Raw genomic sequence first — 11,132 nt, 5'->3', positions numbered from 1 at the left:
TTGGAAACGCCCATTCTGTTACTACCTATTCAGTAGGTAAATTGTGTCAGAACTGGCTCAAACATTTCACTTTAGCGTCAGTTAAACTTCATTTGTCCAAATTGTCTGACAATGTTGATTTGAATGACTTTGTTAAAGGCCATGTAGGAGGCAGGTCAAAAAGATGGATATATGCTATTTACAACGAAGTTTGGAAATGGTCTCAAATTGAAGCTGCTTCTCGATTAAGGGCTATTGATCAAGCTAATTTGGAAAAAATGCTTGCAGTCTTTGATAATAGCATTAATACTCTGTCTTCCAGAAATTACACATTAGATAATATTGTTTCATATGTTGTTGATATTGTACAGGATGAAGTGTCTGTTTTGTACCATGGTAAAAATCAATTCCGTTCCATAATGCAATTTGCTTGGACTTTACAAACTTTAAAATCTGGGAAAGTGCCTTGGGACTACATGAATACCCCTTCTCTATTTTTACCGTTTAATTTGACTGGAAAACAACAGTTCATGTCCATGAAGGATGCAACATATTCGCTTTAGCGTATTGAAAAGTTGGAACCTTTACCTTTTTCTGTTGCCGAATCTAATTCAGCTGTATGGCTAATTCATGGGTTAATAACACTGCCCTTCCCCTTGTTTAAATTCAGTTCTTGTATGAAACACTATGCCATAGGCAGGTGTGCCATTGGGAAGCGCCTATCTCCATGAAGTTTGGTCTCTGCCATTTACATATAGATGCCTGCGGGAGGGAAAAGAAGTTTATTTAAAAGGAGAGGAGTGCACTTCTACACCTGATCTCTCTCTTGTTTGCAAGAACATACAATTGCATGGCTCGTGTAACACGCAAGCACCGAATTTAGCCTTCATTTTAAAGGGTAATCCAGTGCCAGCTATAACACCAACTTTCACGCTGTTAGCTAACGGAAGCTTTTTACTTTTGAATAATGAAGCATGCTGCGGTATGCTGGCAGGAATTCCGTACATTGTGACCGTCTCCCAACGTGTGGTTTGCTGTAAAAATGTGCTTTTCCCACCCCGGCATGGAAGACTTGATGTATCCATCTGGTCTTCCATTCTGACCTTGAAAGCAGAGTTCAACAAGATGAGTAGAATAAGGGCTCTATTGTCCCAGAAAGAAGTCGCCCTTACTTCTTCCCGTGAAACATTTGTCCTTCACGGGGCAAACACCCACACCGAAGTGCATGCGCTTTTGAATACTGATCTCCCACTTCATATCGGCACTTTGATTCACACAATATTCAATGCCTCGTCAAGAACTGGCTTGGCTCATTTTTTCAAAGTAGTAAGCTCTGGCCTTGTGACCTCATTCCAAACTATATTTGGTGTGATACTGTCATTTTTTCATTCTATTTCTTCCAGCATCTTCGGCGGTTTACCGTTAATTCTCGCCTTGGCTGCCGGTGTGCTGCTGTTGATTTGCTTGCTTAAAAATGGCTGCACAATCTGTGTCACAAGACGGCCTGCCCTGGCTGCTCCAGCTGCACAACAGGATGCTTGAATGCTATGGAATGCGATCCTATGGCCACTTTGAGTGTAGCCTATGGATTATCTTTCCGGTTCTCCTACTTTACATACGTGCAACCTGTGTTCCATTGCCTGGATTGCCGTTTTGAATGGGCTCTGGATTTGTGTCTCTGCAATACGGTGTCTCCTGCCCCGGATTATGATCGACTAATGAGTCCCTTAGTGGTTCATGAGTTAGACTGTTCTGGTATCGGGATTATGGCCTGTGCGGCAGCGCATGGAGTCCTAAGGAATTGGAATATATGTGCGGCTGCACATGACTTTCTGGCACGCCGTTATCTCGAAGAACACGCAAGTTGTCCTCTGATGGTGCTAGTGGCTCCAGTTATCGAAGAACATGCATGTTCCTTCACTTTATTAAATTGGATGGCTGAATTATTTTCTGATGATTACAATAACTTCCTTTTGGAGGCTGTTGCAACATACTGTGCCTATACGCTACTGGATTGAATTGGCATTTGTCCATCTTCAACGCGTACTGTAATTGAAAAATGTTTAACTATTTTTTTTCATCTCCATGATGGGAGTATACCGCCACTTCTTGGTTTTCTACATTTTTCCTTACTGCTTCGAACTTATCACTTCCAATTATCCAGTTTGGCAAATTTTGAACTTGGTTCTGTCTCACTCGAACTTGAGCTCTGCATTCCTAAAATTGCTTCCTTTCTTGTACGTGGTCCGATCAGGGGAGGGTGTAGTGAAGACAGGGTCCTGTTTGTACACAATGTTTTGTTAGCATAAGCTTATTAGAAGTTTAAAGGCCATTTTGCCACTTTGCAGCTTTTGCACACGACACTACATGTAACTGTTGTTGTAAGTTAAACTGCTTGATTTTCCTCACATGAGAACGGTCTGTTTTTCACATCCCTAGACTTACATCGCGACCTTAGTCTGTACACTGCGTACAGAAGCCTTCAAGGTCACCATAACAATGTATGATGTTATTCAGGTTGATCGGGCCACGCTCTAGACACAACACACACACAGTTGCAACCAACTGAAATTCTATTGCCTTTAATATTGCACTGCATGCATGATTTAGGCACTTGGAGAAAAACCTTTTCCAGTGACAGAGAGCTTTGCTGATCCTGTGATGTGATTAATCTCTGCTGATCTTGGAGGGATGGGGTTCCTCATTCAAGCCTAAGAGACCTTCTATTATTATTAAACCTAGGTCCCAGCAGGGGAGGGTTGTTCACCAGGCGCTATAGGACCTGTTTCCACGATCATTGTAACATGATTTCTCCCTTTGTGTTTTATGGAATTGTAGCAATGCTGATTGTATTATTTCTAATCATATGCCTGCTTATGTTAGCCAAAATACTGCATCTTAGAGCACGTCACTAAAATAAACATTTTAAACTTTACTGTATCTCTGATTACTCACGTTGTGGACTGGTAGCAGAATAAAAGCGAAAGAGTGTTCTTGACTCCCACCATTACTGAGAGTACCCTAAGTCGCATGTTCTGGGTGGTCTAATCATTGGTAGCTTTGCTGTAGGACGAAGAGCTAATGAGACACTGATGCTAGTCGGATAGGGGTTCAAGGTACTGAGGTGCGTTTTTTGGTACACCACAATTCACTGAGGTCCTGGTTTCCTGTGCTTAGCATGAGCAGAATCCCCACAACAACCCTTGCGTACCCCACACGGCTTCCGTAGGACGCACACAGTTCTTTAGCTGATGTGTGATTGGCTGCTATGGAATGGAGCCCGGGGGCAGGGCTTGAGACGTGGCTCAAAAAAGAATAAATTATTCTGCAACGTTTGGCCTTAAAGGAAAAATAAATACAAGTTTAAGTACTCTGAGGAAAAGTTCAGTTGGTTAATTCACTCACTGCAGATGTCTATGTGCGTGTGTTCCAGACAGGGGAGGTTTCTGCGTGTTGACGTTGCCCCACTCATATTTGGGACGCATTGACCCCCGTTTTATGTGCATACATTTCAGTAAACCTATGAAACGTCGATCACAAAACACAGCATCTGCAGTATTCATTTTATTTTCCTGCGGCAGATAGCAGTCAGCCTTTAGTCGCGGTCATCAGCGGTGGGTGTGTTAACAGCGCCTCCCCACATCTGCTGTTGCCAGGCACGCAACCCCCATTGGGCTCAAAGAACCCCCCCTCCCGTTGTGTGTCCGTCCGGGCTGAGACAGCTACACAGGCTGGCGACCGTCTTATTGCAGGCGCACCCGAGTACTTCACAGACTTTTTTAAACACCATTTACTTGTTATCAAGGCTTTGTTGTGTTTTCACCCCTTCTTAGAGCCCCTGTGATTTTTTATTATTAAACATTGCGGCAGCAGTAATGGTATTGTTTTGTAGCTTGTGATCCAGTTTATTGCTGTCTGTTTTCCTCACGTTTTCCTATTATTTTGTTGCTGTTGCCCGATAGCAGCATATGCAATATGCATAGGCAAAAAAAAATTCCTCTAAAACTATTGGAATTGTAAATGACAATGCATTTTATTTAAGTTTTCAAAACAAAAATAAAAGGCATTGTTATTTGCAATGTGAATAGCTCAAACTCGTGTAAAGAAGCGAGACCTATTGCATTGCACATGCTTGTTCCTAATTGGTGTGAGATTTGTATTGTGTTTTGTTTAAACTTTATTACTGTTTGTGTGCTGCATAAATACTTAACATAGCCTGACTTCTTTTTGTGGTAAGCTACCAGAGGGTTAAGCACAGGTTACTTTCGTGACTTTTGTGGTGTACCCTGACAACAATTGTGGTTTTGGATGTGTAGAGTTTTCACCTCCCTCAATGAAAAATCCAAATTCTTGCCAGTAGATAGTTATAGTTTGGACCTAGTGTCCATAGATGAAACATGTTTTGGTTTGCAAATAACATTGATGCAGTTTGATGAATCTTCACAAACATTTCAAAACTAGTACGCCAATCACTTCAGCTGCTGTCTGGAAAGTTTGGGGGTAAATTGTCAAGTGGGTACGAGAAAAAAGGGTGGCCTAAAATGGGATTTGCCCATGTAATTTCCTATAGGGATTTTGAACATGACTATAGCCTGAACAGCTGATCAGAATTACATCAAATGTGGCAGAAAGCTATATAGTTGTCCAGAAAGAGTGCTTTATATAATTTGGTGCAAATCTGTTGCATAGTTTTTGAGTTATTTAAGGAAACAGAAATAGATATTTAGTGATGCGGATCCGACAGATCTCATGGTGAGATCTGATTGGCTTCCAACACTTCAACCAGGAAGTGTTGACAGCCATCTTGGGACTCGGGACTGAGCCTATATTATACCGCAAATTCAGGCCTCAATAAAATACGTTTTTTTTAAAGTGCAGGCCCCCGCACATGTTTTTAATATGCATCCCGGGTGTACAAGGTTGCGGATTGTGGATTAATAATGATAATCGGGCAAGAGGGGCATCCCCCAGTGCCCGGCTGAATAGAAGAAAGGGAAGGGGAGCTTTGTGGCTCCCCTTCCGGCTCCCCTCCCCGGCCGATTTCAGCCCCAGGGACCACCACTCCCCATGGTCCGGCCATACACAAATAGAGGGAGGGGAGTGTGCAGCCCCTTCCCTGTGCCATTTTCGGTCTAGGGGCCCAGCTGTGCTGTCCAAAGGGAGGGGGCCACATAGCCCCCCTCCCAGAGCAATTAATGGCCCTGGGGACCCTATCCCCTGGGTCGGGCTTCTGCTATTTCCCAGGGTGCCCACCCCCAGGACATATGCTACAGCAACAAATGATGGATGGAAATGCTAAGTATATCAAACATTCACTCAATCAATCAATGGCTTGTAAAGCGCAACTACTCACCAGTAAGGGTCTCAAAGCGCTCACCCCCAGTCAAGAGATCTGGGTTAAATCAATGCTTCTTTTACTCACTACGCCACCCCAGTTTGGACCCAGCCAATCAGTCTTGGCCCTGCTCCTCATGGGAGCAGTCCAGTCCAAACTGCCGAGCTGGTCCTCACTGGACTGGAAACAAGCACCCTGGGACCATTTTGGAGTTTCACCCCTCATCAGTCAGGCTAGCTTTATTCCTATATTTTGGAAAATATCCTTGAGAAAGGATATTTTACGAAACACGTCTGCATTAATAAATGTATTTTATTCACCCCGCAAGTGCCTATTGAAGCTTGGATGTTTCTTGTGATACCTACCATCGCGTTTGGAGGCACCAGGTGGGGACTGGAGCTGCAGTGTAATTTACTGCCAGAACCGTCGCTGAAGGATGTGGCGCCGACTGTTGTCGCTGGTTATTCAAACCCATGGTTGAGAGGTAATCAGACCGCCACCAACGTGACTCATCAACCAGCGGCAGGGCTAGGGGAGAACAGCGCATGACAAGCTGCATACGGGATGAAGCAGTGGGAGATTGACATGCAGAGTACCTTCATCCCCTTCTTGCTTTCAACTACCAAGAATTCACCAATGAGGAAAGTATTTGTATTATTTGAGAAATTCAATGTCATGCGCTCAGGATATACATTTTAAGCATTAAGAAAGGATATTTTCCAAAACGCATCTGCATTAATAAATATCTTTTATTCACCCCTCGAGTGCCTATTGAAGTTTGGATGTTTATCGAGATACCTACCATCACGTTTGGAGGCACCCAGCTGAAGAGTTCCACAGTTGTTTGTGGGGAATGGAGCTGCATTGTAATTCGCTTCCAGAACCGTCACTGAAGGATGTGGCGCCAACTGTTGTCGATTGTTATTCAAACCCATGGTTGAGCGGTAACCGGCAGCCACCAGCGCTACCAACTTGACTCATCAACCAGCGGCAGCGCGAAGGGAGAACATCGCATAACAAAACACTGACAGGATGAAGCAGTGGGAGACTGACATGCAGAGTACTGTTAATTGTGGCTATGAGGACAATGACTCGCAGAACATTAATGTTGATAATTTATTAATAATCATGGAGACATTGCCCAGTCAACATGGCGGCCTGCATCCCATTCTTGCTTTCAACTACCAGGAATTCACCAATGAGGAAGGTGTTTGTATTTTTTAACCTCTTCCGCGCATGCGCGGAATTCCTCAGCACCGCCTGGGAATTCCGGCTGCAGCGAAGCAGTTAAGACAGTCAATGTCATGCGCTCAGGATATACATTTTATGCATTGAGAAAGGATATTTTCCGAAACGCGTCTGCATTATTAAATGTATTTTATTCACCCCTGCGAGTGCCTATTGAAGCTTGGATGTTTATCGTGATACCTACCATCATGTTTGGAGGCACCCGCCTAAAGAGTTCGGCAGTAGTAAGTGGGGACTGGAGCTGCGATATATATATATATATATATATATACATGTAGGCTTTGCATCACAAAATAGACCTCTTTCAGGTAGCCTCTAAGTTGAAAAAATATATTTATTTCTCCAAACAGTTCACACATTGCATGTGTGCTGCACTGTACAGCACACGACCAATGTGCATCATGTTTTAGAAACTGTGTGGACATCAGACACACACCTTTGCACCATAGTGTAAGCCTGTTTGTGTGCCATGGCTGGGGAAGTGAGCTCTGCGCGGCTCTCTCCAACTTGCGCGAAGCAGCGCAGCAACTTTGGTTGGGCTTTGCACTGTATTTTAGTAAATCTGCCGCTTTGTTTTATATTTGAACGTTGACCATTACCACAACCTATTGTTTCATGTTACAAATTGGGTAGACTGGAGTTAAAATATTGCATGGGCCCGGCTGAGTTCATGGCAAGGCAAGTTAACAGCAGAGATAAAAGTTGTGGCCAGGTCGAGGCCATAAAAACAAAGGGACTAGCATTTTTCAAACCTTTTCAAAGCAACAGTTTTCGAGCCTTATATAAAATATAGAGACATTTCCTAATAACCCACTGGAATTTTCGCACCGAAAGCTTTGAACTAAATGTATTTCGAGCTAAAAATGTTGAACTTTCAATTTCGATTAGAAAAGTAAAGAGTGGGAAGGGACAGGAAATTGAGCAGCAGCGAAATCATGTTTCACTGATCCAGCCCACGTGTGTACTGGTTCAGATGTCTGGCTGTCTGCCAAAAGCAGGAACCTAATCCCAGACAGCATTTACTATGCACCAATTTAAACCACTATATGGATTTAAATGGTTCAGAAATAACCCAAATAAACCAAAGATAGATTTCTTTTTCTAGTTAGGGTATGTATGGCACGGGGTGAGACTAGTACATAATCTACTGACTGCTGTACTGAGTGCGTCTACATCAATAAGTAAATGTCAGAACAGCTATTCAGTCACTGAGATACTGCATAAAGAATCTCTCTCTGCAACCGCAGCCCCTGGCAGGTCAGATTGCACTCTGAATCACGAGCAGTAGAAGGTCAGGTCAAGGACAGGTGATGCAACAGAGCTCTTATAAAGACTGGTAATTATGTCAAATGTGTTTACATATATGATCTTAAGCCCTCCAGCCCTTACTAATACATCACGAAAAATATGTTGTACTGCACCACCTAAAATAGATCACTTTACACGAAACACACTTTCAGAAAACGGTTATGCCACACCTGTAAAAATAAGTATGGCCAAATTACACGTTATTCGGAATCAATCAATCAATCAATCAATCATGAAATTTGTAGAGCGCGCTACTCACCCACTAGGGTCTCAAGGAGCTGGGGGGAGGGGGAGTCGCTACTGCTCGAACAGCCAGGTCTTGAGTTGTTTCCTGAACAAGTTTAATATCCGTCCTACACCTGCTCCCCAGAGTGGAGAGGGTTCAATAAAAAAAAGTACCAACAATCTCAGAAAAAGGTTTAAAACAAGACACTAAAGGAGAGCCACAGGTGAGGTTTGAGTCACAAGCTGAACAACAAACTGGGTGTCGAGCACCTTCTAAAGCTCCACATGAAATACTATGAAAAACAAATGGAAAACCCACTGATGCAGAAATGTGCTGCTATTACTGAAAACCCTTCAGAGTGTTACGCATGGGCCATCACAGCGCTTATACTGTGCATCAACTCGTGTAACAGACAACTTGTCACAAAACAACAAATCTGTGTATAAGAATTCAACAAAAAGTCAACCAACAAAGACAAATGTATGAGGCTCAAGTCTTTGTATCTAAAATGTACCACTGCCAGAAGAAGAATGAAGACACGGACCGAACTGAGGGGCATATTACCAAGAAATGCGTTAGTAAACGCAAAACGCACATCCCCATATCGCCGGCTATTGCCGGATTTCATCGCCGTTTTAGCGCGGAATTATCAATGCGCATCATGTAGGCGAATTGAAATCCGGCGAAAGTCGGCGATATGGCACATTAGCGCATGAAAACAAAAGTTGTTTCCATGCGGTAACGTGTGCCTTGATAATATGGGGGGGTGGATTCAGCGTTATGATCCATACCCCATGTTATCAATGCCCTAACACCTGTTCAGAGCAGGCGTTGGGAGACCTGTGATAAACGAGTTTATCGCAGATCTCCCTCTCCCAACGCCTGCCTAGATAATAGGGTGTTCTCACCTCCAACCACATTTTACATGTGGTTGGACGTGGGAACGCCCACTTTGCATGTCATTAGCGATGTTAATCGCCGACATGCAAAGTGGGCTTGCGCCAGGCTTTAAAACGCCCTTGTTAATAGGGCTCTAGCAGTATCGCCGCTTTCTCGGCACAATTTGCCGAAAAAGCGGCGATACTTGCCCTTGGTAATATGCCCCTGAGCCCCTTGACTCATAAGCGTCCCTTTTCATGGACCACCTGCTGCTTTCTGTTCTATTCATCTGTTGATACAATAACTGGCAAGTGATGGAACCCATGCGCGTACCGGGAAGACATGTATGTATTGCGACTTATATAGCGCACGTATCACCCGAAGGTATCAAGGCGCTTGCTTAGGGAACCCATCCTGGTATTCCCCTGTGAGATACCCCGGCAGGGTATCCACAAGGTGAAAGCCAGGCATCCCGCCGCGAGGGGCCGTAGTGGAGATTAAGCAAGCTATTGCCCAGAGTTGCAGAGTGTGACCCCGTGAGTCGAGTAGGCACCGGAGCGAGAATTGTCGAGTCCGTGGAATTTTGAGCCCGAGACCCGCCGAGGCGGGGAATTGAACCCTGGTCCACGGCCGATCTCAGCTTCCAGGTCTGCCGCCTCTAACCACTGAGCCACGCTTCTCCACATGGTGGAGTGGAAGGTCACCATTTTTGGAGGTAATAATAGTCAAAACATGGGCTCAACTGTTATAAGTTGTGATCTCCCCATTGTCAATATCAGGGATATCTTTGCTGTTTTATTTATGTAGAAAAACTAGAAACAACGTTCTTGCCTGGAACCCATTCACACCTTTCCGAGCTACAATGCACTATTAACAAATATACGGAGGTGTGTTTATGGTAAGAGTAAGTGGAGAGTCTGTGTGAGCCCACTTTAAAAGATGCAAGGAGGAAGAATGTTAAGCTACTTAATGGGAGGATGCATTCAAATGTCCATCTAATCTAACCATGGCTGGGAAACAATCATCGAAGGACAACCCAAAGTCACATTTACACATTTGGTACAAAAGGGGGTAGTGATGGACGGAGCATCTGAACCAATCAAACACTCACACCCAGTCAACAGATCTGGGTTTAATCCATCCCCGTTCTTTAGCCCACTCTGCCACCCCAGTTCAGACATGGCCATATGCAAATCAGTCTGACCCTGTGCCTCATGGGAACAGTCCAGCCCGAACTCCCAAGCCATGCCTTCCGTGGACCGGAAACAAGCTTCCGAGGACCGGTTTCTGGCATTTCAGCCGTCTTCAGCCCGGCTTGCTGGAATCCAGTGGCAAAGTGAGCAAGGGACTCACGTCTGAGCATACCCTGCCAACTTATGGCGAACAAAGCGGTACAAAAGGGGGTGGTGATGGACGGAGCTTCTGAACCAATCAAACACTCACACCCAGTCAACAGATCTGGGTTTAATCCATCACCGTTCTTTAGCCCACTCTGCCACCCCAGTTCAGACATGGCCATATGCAAATCAGTCTGACCCTGTGCCTCATGGGAACAGTCCAGCCCGAACTGCCAAGCCATGCCTTCCCTGGACCGGAAACAAGCTTCCGAGGACCGGTTTCTGGCATTTCAGCCGCCTTCAGCCCGGCTTGCTTGAATCCAGTGGCAAAGTGAGCAAGGGACTCACGTCTGAGCATACCCTGCCAACTTATGGCGAACAAAGCGGTACAAAAGGGGATGGTGATGGACGGAGCATCTGAACCAATCAAACACTCACACTCAGTCAACAGATCTGGGTTTAAACCATCACGGTTCTTTAGCCCACTCTGCCACCCCAGTTCAGACATGGCCATATGCAAATCAGTCTGACCCTGTGCCTCATGGGAACAGCCCAGCCCGAACTGCCAAGCCATGCCTTCCCTGGACAGGAAACAATCTTCCGAGGACCGGTTTCTGGAATTTCGGCCGTCTTCAGCCCGGCTTGCTTGAATCCAGTGGCAAAGTGAGCAAGGGACTCACGTCTGAGCATACCCTGCCAACTTATGGCGAACAAAGCGGTACAAAAGGGGGTGGTGATGGACGGAGCATCTGAACCAATCAAACACTCACACCCAGTAAACAGATCTGGGTTTAAACCATCACCGTTCTTTAGCCCACTC

Source organism: Lissotriton helveticus, chromosome 6, assembly GCF_964261635.1.
Source record: "Lissotriton helveticus chromosome 6, aLisHel1.1, whole genome shotgun sequence".
In the NCBI taxonomy this organism is placed as follows: domain Eukaryota; kingdom Metazoa; phylum Chordata; class Amphibia; order Caudata; family Salamandridae; genus Lissotriton; species Lissotriton helveticus.
This window is presented reverse-complemented; position numbering follows the sequence as displayed.